The sequence below is a fragment of the Caloenas nicobarica genome, chromosome 1 (genome assembly GCF_036013445.1).
Source record: "Caloenas nicobarica isolate bCalNic1 chromosome 1, bCalNic1.hap1, whole genome shotgun sequence".
NCBI classification, from domain to species: domain Eukaryota; kingdom Metazoa; phylum Chordata; class Aves; order Columbiformes; family Columbidae; genus Caloenas; species Caloenas nicobarica.
In genome coordinates, this window is record NC_088245.1 from 77,600,802 (window position 1) to 77,610,103 (window position 9,302).

Genomic DNA, 9,302 nt, shown 5'->3' on the forward strand with positions numbered 1-9,302 from the left:
TCAGGACAGCAGATACTACCACAAAGCTGGCACCTCAGCCCACGAGGAGGTATCTAGCTACCATCTGCCTTTTCTGGAGATTAGTTGCTCAACACACCCACCTCTTCTTGAGGACCTTTGTTCCACTGTGTTTACAGCTGTGGGCAGGCACTGGGAACATTCAGTGTGCCTTGGCTGCTCCAACGTGTCCTTATACCCCTCCCTCTATGCAAGCCACTAACTCGCTGAAATTGTCTATAATGCACACTCTGTTCCAGGAGAACAGCTGTTTGCACTCAGATCTTGAGAGAAGCCATCAAGGATGGCCACTTCGGCCTCCCGCTGCCACGTGAAGGTCCCCCCTCGCAGCACAGAGAGGTCCCCAGGAGGCAGGTTACACAAAGCACTTGTCAGCTACGTGTGGAGCACCTCGCATTTTCAGGGTACCAGCATTTCGGGGACAATGAAATTTTTGTCCGGTTCTTAGAAAAGGAGCTCAGTGTCCCACTCCTCCCCTCCCATTTAACAGAAGTCTATCAGAGGTGCTTCCAGCGCAAAAAGGCCCCAGCCGAGCAGCACCGGGATCACAGCCACCAGACCACCACCTGCCACTGTAAAGTGTGTTTTCCGGCTTGGCCATTTGCATCGGGAAACCAAAGCAGGTCCCAGCACCAGGAACGCGCCGTGGTCCCACACAGCCAGGGCCCCCTGGGTGCCCAGCGTTTGGCTCCCCCCGCACACAGCAGATCCCGGGGGCAGCGCACTCCCCACCAGCCGTGCTCCCAGTGCTCCTCCGGGATGGACAAAGATGAACTCACCGCTACATCTGAGCATAGGTTTAGAAACCTAAACCGGTGTGGTAGAGGAGATGCTTTGAATCCACAAGAAAACCTTCCAAAATGGGGCAAAACGACACCATCACACAGCTGACGCCTATGAATACTCATTCATGCTCAAGCTGGAGATCCCAATAGGTTATATGCTCCCTCTCCTTGCCAACACCTTGTCCCTGCAAGACTTCTTCCATACGAGTAGACTACCTGATCCAAACCTAAGGGAAAACAGATTCTGGCAGTCTCCATATGGCGAAAGTGATTTTTTACAAACCCATCCTGGCTGTTCCCTTTCTAAGCTGTACAGAACCCAAGACCAGAAGTGTGACAGCCACGTGGGATAATAACTATTTTCAGAAACACAGCAACAGCTCAGCGCTTTTTTACAATGAAGATACTTTTCCTCACCTGCTCTTCAAGGCAGACATTAATTATCAGCATTACACTCTGCAGAACCTTAATTTGATCCTACAGACACCTTCACATCCCAATCTCATGACTTTTGAAAACATGGAGACCAGCTTCCAAGGGGCCTGCGTGTTCTTTTCCCACACTGCCTATGACCTGGGCTACTTTAAATAGCTTATCTCCTTCAATAGCGCTTCCACCTACCCTGTGTTTTGCAAAGGTTGTATTTCTCTCTAAACTTCATATACGTGTACAGCTAGTGAGTACAGATACTTTATAGAGAAAATATCGAGTCAAGACTTCAGTGAAACACCTGCCCAGACTTCCTGGATTTTACTGGATCTTTTGAATGGGCTTGAAGTTCTCTGAACTCTGCAGGTAATCAGAAATTGAATTCTGCTCAGATCAAGACCCCATGCTGCAGGAAGATGCTCCGCAGCACAGAACAGACAGTCTAAGCGCACTCAGCAAACCCAGCACATCCTCAAAGCATCTGATGTGTTGCAAGAACCTCAGATGAAGCTCTGTGCGTGTAGCAACCACACTGCTCCTGCCCTCTACCTGAGGGGTCCCTGGGACAGCAGGTAGCCAGCAGTAAACCACAGGCCACAAAAACGACCGTGATGAACAGCACACAGCCTGCAAGCCGTGGCTTGGTCACTCCTTTAAGCACGAGTGTGATCATAAACCTTAACTGTACCTTACTGATGCAGACAGAGAAACCAGCTCTGACACTTTTGCCAAATTCTGCATTGAGGGGCGCAGGCCAAAAAAACCAGCCTCTGAGTCACTCATCAAACCGCTCTTCTTTACAGCAAGGAAAGACATCGTTATTATTAAGGACCTTCCTTCTGAATTTTAGAACTTGGTCTGAAATCCTAACAACGTGCACTGCGCTAGGCTGAACTCCTCGGCCCAGGAATGCCCAACCATGAAGCTGGGAGAGAACCAGACTGCTGTGACCGCTGACAGAGCACACGGACAGCTGTGTGCACCGCTGTCACAGCATCAACCAATGGTACCACCCTTCCTCATACCCCAAAGCAGATCCTGGTGCTGGTTCTGGGCTCCCCAGTTTAAGAAGGACAAGGAATTACTGGAGAGAGTCCAGCAAAGGGCTCTAAAGATGAGTAGGGGCCTAGAGCATCTTTCTTATGAAGAGAGACTGAGAGAGCTGGGTCTGTTCAGCCTGGAGAAGAGAAGCTGAGAGGTGATCTCATCAATGTTTATAAATATCTCAAGGGTGGGTGTCAAGAGGATGGGACCAGACTCCTTTCAGTGGTACCCAATGACAGGATGAGGGGCAATGAGCACAGACTGAAGCACAAGAGGTTCCATCTGAATGTGAGGAGAAACTTCTTTACTCTGAGGGTGCCAGAGCACTGGAACAGGCTGCCCAGAGAGGTTGTGGAGTCTCCTTCTCTGGAGACATTCAGAACCCACCTGGACACATTCCTGTGCCATGTGCTCTGGGTGAACCTGCTTTAGCAGGTGGGTTGGACTAGATGATCCCCAGAGGTCCCTCCCAACCCCAGCCATTCTGTGATTCTGTTTGGGAAACACATGTGTGTTCTTGTTTCTGTTACTCGTAAAAGAGCACTAAAGGAGAAATATTTGAAAATGAGGCAATTGGGGGTTGGTTGTTTGGCCATTTGCTTGGTTTTGCAGTACTAAAGCTATTTTCCTGTTACCAACTAAAAATCGCATACGTTGCATCTCCCCTCACAACCACTGCAGTGTCCATGAACTATCTGGGATTGTGTTCCACATTAATATATATAATATACCCTATACTTTTTCCCTAGATTTTTGTTTTGGAATTGATCAGTTGGACAAAAAGCACACGAGACCCAATCATTATTATCATTTCCTCTTATTTTGCCACATCTGTTACATAGCAAGAAAATAAAGCTGCTCTCCCAAACTTACCACATTTGGAGCCCCAGGAACTCTTTGATTTAAAATGGCCGATTCACGCTAGTGGTTATAAGATTTTTTTAATCTGAGACATAATTAGACAGCTGTCTTCAACAGCGCAAAGATCCTCCAGTTTGGAGTTCAGATGCTGCAATAGCCACCTCAAATCTCAGCCTTAAATTCTCCACTAACATTCAGAAAAAAAGGCTAGAAAGAAAGATGCAGGTACGAATCAGCTTTTGGATGAGTGTACTTGAACTTGAAGCCTTTTTGTTCACAGGTGGCGTTCAATGAGATTTTATTCATGCAAGAGTTACAACACTGTACCTACTGGAAGCGTGATTAGCATCAAGATGTATCCAAATGCCTGCTTTAAGTCACACTTTTTGTTATTTTTATCTTACCTCAAACACCACGAGCCAGAGGCTGCCTGAATGGCCTCTGGTCCTGGTTCTTTGACACAATCTGTGCTGCTGCAGAACGGCAGAAGGGAAAGTGAGCATCCTTACTGTAACACAGACTAGGACACCGTTTTGCAGCCCAGTGCGGGACAGGAGATCTAATCTCTCTGCCTAAGCATTCTCATGTGATATGGGGGAATGAGGCTTTTGCATCTCCCTGGGGTTTTAACAAGATTCACACTTGTACCATGCTTTTGAAGAAAGAGAAGAACGATTCTGGTCTTCACCAGGGGCCATTCCTCATGGTCCTGAGACGACATGCGGAAGACGCAACATGCAAGGCATGAGAGCGAGATTTAACAGCATTCCCCCCAAAACAGGACCTCTAACGAAGAGTGGGCGCTCTGATGAAGCATTAGCTCTATCAGCCCGCTGGGGCCAAGCACTCTACAGCAAGAGAGCACAGGACTCCCACCCGGGGGACTTGTTGGCTTTGCGAGGCTGTATTGCACAGCCTAAGCCCTACCCAAGTCCTCCACCTGCCTCCCCCATTGGCGATGAAGATGGCCCAGGCAGGGGCTAGGAGAAGAAAGGCTATAGTTAGGACTGGCTGCAAGACCTGTGTCTAATTATATTTCCACCGAGGAAAGAAATCAGCTCTTCCACATAATTGGTTTATCTTGGCCTTTTTACAGAAACAGAAGCCCGGGCGTTGGAAAAAGGACAAAGCTTCAACCCACCACACTTTCTTCATGTACAGCAGAAGTCACAGAGGAACAAAGTCCTCCGGAAGCTAAAGGATATCAGGAAATCATATATGCCCATAGCAAGGGCAATATGCATTATGGGCAAGCAAATGCGAATCCAGTGTGATGACTGAATTATTAATGGAAAATTCCAACTTTTAAGCAGAAATAAAGTACTATCTTGGCAGCAAACACCATTAGAAAAATAGACGGTCACTGTCCTCAGTCTGAGCTGAACCAACACGCAAGTCAATTCATGAGAGAGGTGGGAAAAACTGGATGCATCATTCCCTGCATCTCAGGTATGTTCACGGCTGAGCATCCTTTCTAGGGCAATCCAAACAAGGAAAGATCCAAAGCAAAGATCCCACCGGAAACTCACTGAGACAGATGTGATCCTCTGTTAAAGTTGCCTGAACTTGGAGACCCAGAGCAGCTGCAGATAATAACCCCATGGCAAGAGAAACCCTCCAAAAGAAAGACCACGATTTAATTCTGGACTGGATGCTGACTTTTCCAAACATTGGGCAGAAGATGCAATCTCTCAGGAATAACAAAGAGCCTCTCCTGTATTATGCAAAAATTAACGCTTGTAAACCTGCCATCCTCAAAAAGTCATTTGAGCAGCAAACTTCATTGATTTCTGAAGCTGTCATTAAGTGGCCACCCTTTCTCCATTCGCAGATCACCTGTTCAGCAGTCAACTTTTCAGCACCAACAGTCACTTTCCTACCAAGACACAGGGAAAGCTGATGCTCTAGTCCCACTCAAACCAAAAAAAGTCCGCAGAAATGCAAAGACTGACAAAGGAGGAGACCTCGGCACAGTACATCTGCTAAGGAGACACTGCAACACACCAGTTGGGCTCCAGGCACACAAACAAATTTGCAGTAGGGCAAGACAGGGTGGGAATTCATACTGGATGCTAAATAAATGCCTGGGTATGAACATCAGCAGTGAACACAAGGCAATGTCATTTACCTCTCCTGGGCTGGATCCGAGAGCAAAGTCGCTAAGGGGATCTCACAAATGGGGGAGCGGGGCCACTATTCAGCCTAAGTACAGGAAAGTACTAAGTGGGGTTTTTTTATGGAGGTATTAAGTGTTTTTATGTATTCTTAACACACAGCTATATGCATAAGCTCCACACAAGAAGAGTGGACACAAAAAAACCCTCCTGAACCTTCCAATAAACTTGTTCCTTGCATTTATAAATTTACAGATGTGGCTTGGCCAGACACAGGTCAGACCATAATTGTACAGCTTTAAAGAAGCAACATAACTCGAGCTTTGCTTTGAGGCCTGAAAATAACAAAGTCTGAGAAGAAGCTGTCTCAGGTATACCAAACTAACTTATGTATCACTATTTACAAGCTGAGGCAGAGGTTACCAGCGCCTTCTTAAGAACATGCAAATTCAGCAGTGGGATGGGGGCTTTACTAACTACCTCTAACACCACAGGAATTTCCACGATGCTCCATTACCTTCCTAAATCCTGCCTAATATGTGGGCTGTCACTTTTGCTGTTGAAAACTACTGCAAACCAGTGGACTCCCCAGTCACAGGCTTTTTTTTTTTTTTCATGCTCCTCTTGCCCTGTCCTCAGGCATCAGGGATATATTTTTGGACTATCTGTACCAGATCTGTGATCTGGCCACCTCTCCATGCTCCCCCTGCCTTCACAGAAAACACATAATGCAAGGCACAACAAAGGAAATTAGTCAGTTATTCAAACAAGTTTACAACAACAGTATCTTGTCCTGAGTAAGCCAAAGGTAAATTTTGATGCAATCACACTGTCAAGAAAGTGACTAAACCTTCTTTGGTTTTAAACCTCTTCAGGGGAAGGATTTTCGCTTCATTGAATCTACTCCTTGAAGCAGTGTAAGACAGAAACATCACAGAAACTCCATTTGGATGGAGCTGGGAGACACAAAACCTCCTGGAGGATGCTGTTCCATGCACCTCATAAGACCCAGCGCTTCCTGTCCTGGGGCCATCCACACCTGACCAGTGAGCAGGGACCAGACTGTCCTCATCACCAGGGAGCAATGGGACCAGACAGGCTGGCGGTACCACCTGGGAACCTCAGTCTCCTGGGAACGGCTGTAATTTCAGGAATGTTAACAATTACCCTCACGTTGACACGGGTCACAAGCAAAGTCTCCCCATATACCTTCACAGACATTTTCATCAGGAGCCCATTCCTTCCCGCAATGTGTTCTACAGTGCACAGGCAACGCAACCCAAAACAGAAACAGGATTTGCATCTAAGAAGGGAAAAAAAAAAGAGATTAAATTCACCACAGCTTTCTGCTCCATGTGACATCCCTGATTTCAAGGTGCTCCACCCTGCGCTCCAAGGACAAGCAGGAACGTTACTCGCCAGTTTTTTCCAGAGCATGGATCTGCTGCAGACATGTGCACAGGACACATCAACTTACACATTCTTCAGCAGAACTCTGAAACCTAGAACCGATTCAGCAAACGGATGAAAACCCAGGGCAAAACTCACCAAACCTGAGGGAGCGCTTGAATCCAGACCTATGCATTTGGACTCGGGCTCTTGCCATTATCTCATTTAAGAGGGTTATAGGGGTGCTGAATAATCACCAGTGTGTTGCTCAAAGGTGGCATGCCTCAAAGCTCCTAAGGGCCTTACTCCACAGCCAGGCAATCACATGGAGCTCCCGCTGCCTTCGGGGAGGACAGAAACATCAGCTTCATACTCCTGGCCCAAGAAAACCAACCTTAATTTATGAGCAAATCTTCATTTACAAGCAACGTGGCACACCACTGACAACCGGCAAACCAAACAACTCCCTCTGCTTCTCGGAGCTGATCCATCTGATACAGCTTTTCAAGAAACTGTGTTAAATCTTATTGTCAAAACTCCCCTGGGACAGGTACTAAGATGAACTAGGGAGTACTTTGGCTCTTAATTTCTTACTGACGTGAAGAAGTTAAGAGGCCAAAATGCTTGCTGCATTTGGAACCGAGAGTTTAAGCAGATTTCAGTTTTTCTGGTTTCTGGGCTGCCTCTTGAGCCGATCCGCCGTGCCGCTTCACTGAGCGCACCGGTTTTCCTGAAACACGTGCTTGTGTTTTTCATTATAATTGCAAGTCGCTTTTGTCCTTCACAAAGTTAAATCCTCAATCTATGGCCGCTACCTTTAATAGAAGCAATAAATCCAGAGTTGGCACACTGAAACATCTTCCTCTCAGATATTGGATCACGTAAGCACGGAGAATATTCTCATTCTGTGACCCATTTTTGCTGTTTACTTTTTCGGAACGCAGAGACGCTCATATTGCTCAATCGTGCTGCCATTGCAATACATACCAGAGCTTACACATTGCGCTGTTGGTAGTATCTGTGCTTGGGCCGAAATAAGAAGAGCCAGCAGAGTCTCTGAAGGCTCAGACACAGCCAAGCCCAAGCCCTAAACACTTCATCTGTGTTTTCGCACAAGATCGGCAGCGCTGCACTTCCATGAGAGAGCACACATGTTGTTATACCGCTGTGAAGCGCTTAACACCGTAGCTTACTTTTCCCCCCACAGAAATAACCATAGGTATAAAGCACCTTTTTACTATTACAGCTGTACCTCAGCCAAGGTGCAAGCTAGCACAGCTACTTCAGCTTTTAGGAGTCTCAGACCTAAAAGAAACAGACCTAGAAAAAATAATTACAGGATGTAAGAACCCCTGGCCTTAAATCAAAACACGTTTGTTAGTTCAAGATAAAACTCCCAACTGAAGTCCCACAGTATTTGTGGCTGAAGTGTCCTCCTAAAGCCTGGAAAGATTAACCCGGTGCCTAACTCTCCTCCAAATCTCCACAAAAGATGTGCCAGTTCCAGCATGTAAATAAGTTACAGAAGGCCAGGAGCTAATTACCGAGCCTCCCTCTGAAACCGCTCTCCTTCCCCCTTCCAGCTAGGATGCAGCAAACGCAGCACGGGAACACCCGAACGCAGCCTGAGGACAGAGGGCCGGCTGTTTTTTGGCCGGGGGTAGGGGCGGCCGGACGGGAAGCCATCCCTCGCCGCACCCGGGCCGCCACCCCCGAAAGCTGCCCGCTCCCCTCGGGGGCCGCGCGGTGGGTGCCCGGCCCACAGCGCTGGGCTCATGGCGGGCTCCCGGCCCACGCGTGGGGACAGCGGCGGGAAGCCGGGCGCGCCCTGGGGGACACCCGCTGCCCCCAGGCGGGGCGGGCGGCCCGGGCCCATGGCGGCGGGGAGGCGCCCACCCCGCTGCGGCCCGCACGGCGCGGCGGGGGCCGTCGGGGCGCGCTGCCGCCCGCGCACGGCAGCCGCGGGGAAGGGCACGGCACGGCACGGCACGGCACGGCGCGGGGCTCAGCCCGCCGGGACACAAAGTTGCCGCAGTCGGGCTCGGTTCGGTTTCGGGCAGCGGGGCCGAGCCCCGGGGAGCTCACCGGCGCGCCCCTTACCTGCGCCCAAACCCCGGCGGGCCCTCCCAGGGCGGCCGCGCCTCCGCCGGCTCCGGGCACCCCCGCCGCCGTCCGGTCCGCGCCGCTCGGCTGCCCGCCCCGTCCCGGCCGGCCCCGCCTAGCGCTCCGCCCCGGGCCGCCCTGCGCCCCCGCCTCGAACACAGCGGCCGGGACGCAGCGGGGCCGCGCCGGGCCGGGCCGGGTCGAGTCGCGCCGCTCGCTCGCCTCCCCGCCCGCCCCGGGGCTGGGACTCCCCGACGGGCCGGGCGGCAGCGCCGGGCCGGGCCCGCGCCCTGATTGGGCCCGGCGGCAGCCACTCGGCGCGGGCGGAGGGCGGGGCGGGCTCGGCGCCCCCCGCTCCCCGGCAGCCCTCAGCCCCGGCCCTGCCCTCCGCGGAGCGCCCGGCCCGCCCCGCCCGACGGGAGCCTCCCGCCGCTCCGCCCGCCGCCCGCCCCGGGGCCCGGTGAAGGGCAGGGCAGGGCCGGCGTCGGGGCTCGCCGGCGTGGAGGGGGGTTAAGGCGGCCGTGGGCCACGGAGTCCCCTGGGCTCCTTACGGGGAACA

General features: G+C 50.9%; 1 protein-coding gene across 10 annotated transcripts in view; it reads right to left on the reverse strand.

The window, feature by feature from the left end:
• The window catches only part of PPFIBP1 (PPFIA binding protein 1), a 116,761-nt gene extending 107,672 nt beyond the window's left edge, over window positions 1-9,089 (reverse strand). For all 10 annotated transcript variants that reach the window (XM_065636606.1, XM_065636599.1, XM_065636616.1 and 7 more), the window contains exon 1: window positions 8,741-9,089. The gene's annotated coding sequence lies outside the window, so the exon portion shown is untranslated. The remainder of the gene's footprint in view (window positions 1-8,740) is intronic.
• Between the last annotated feature and the right edge of the window lie 213 nt (window positions 9,090-9,302).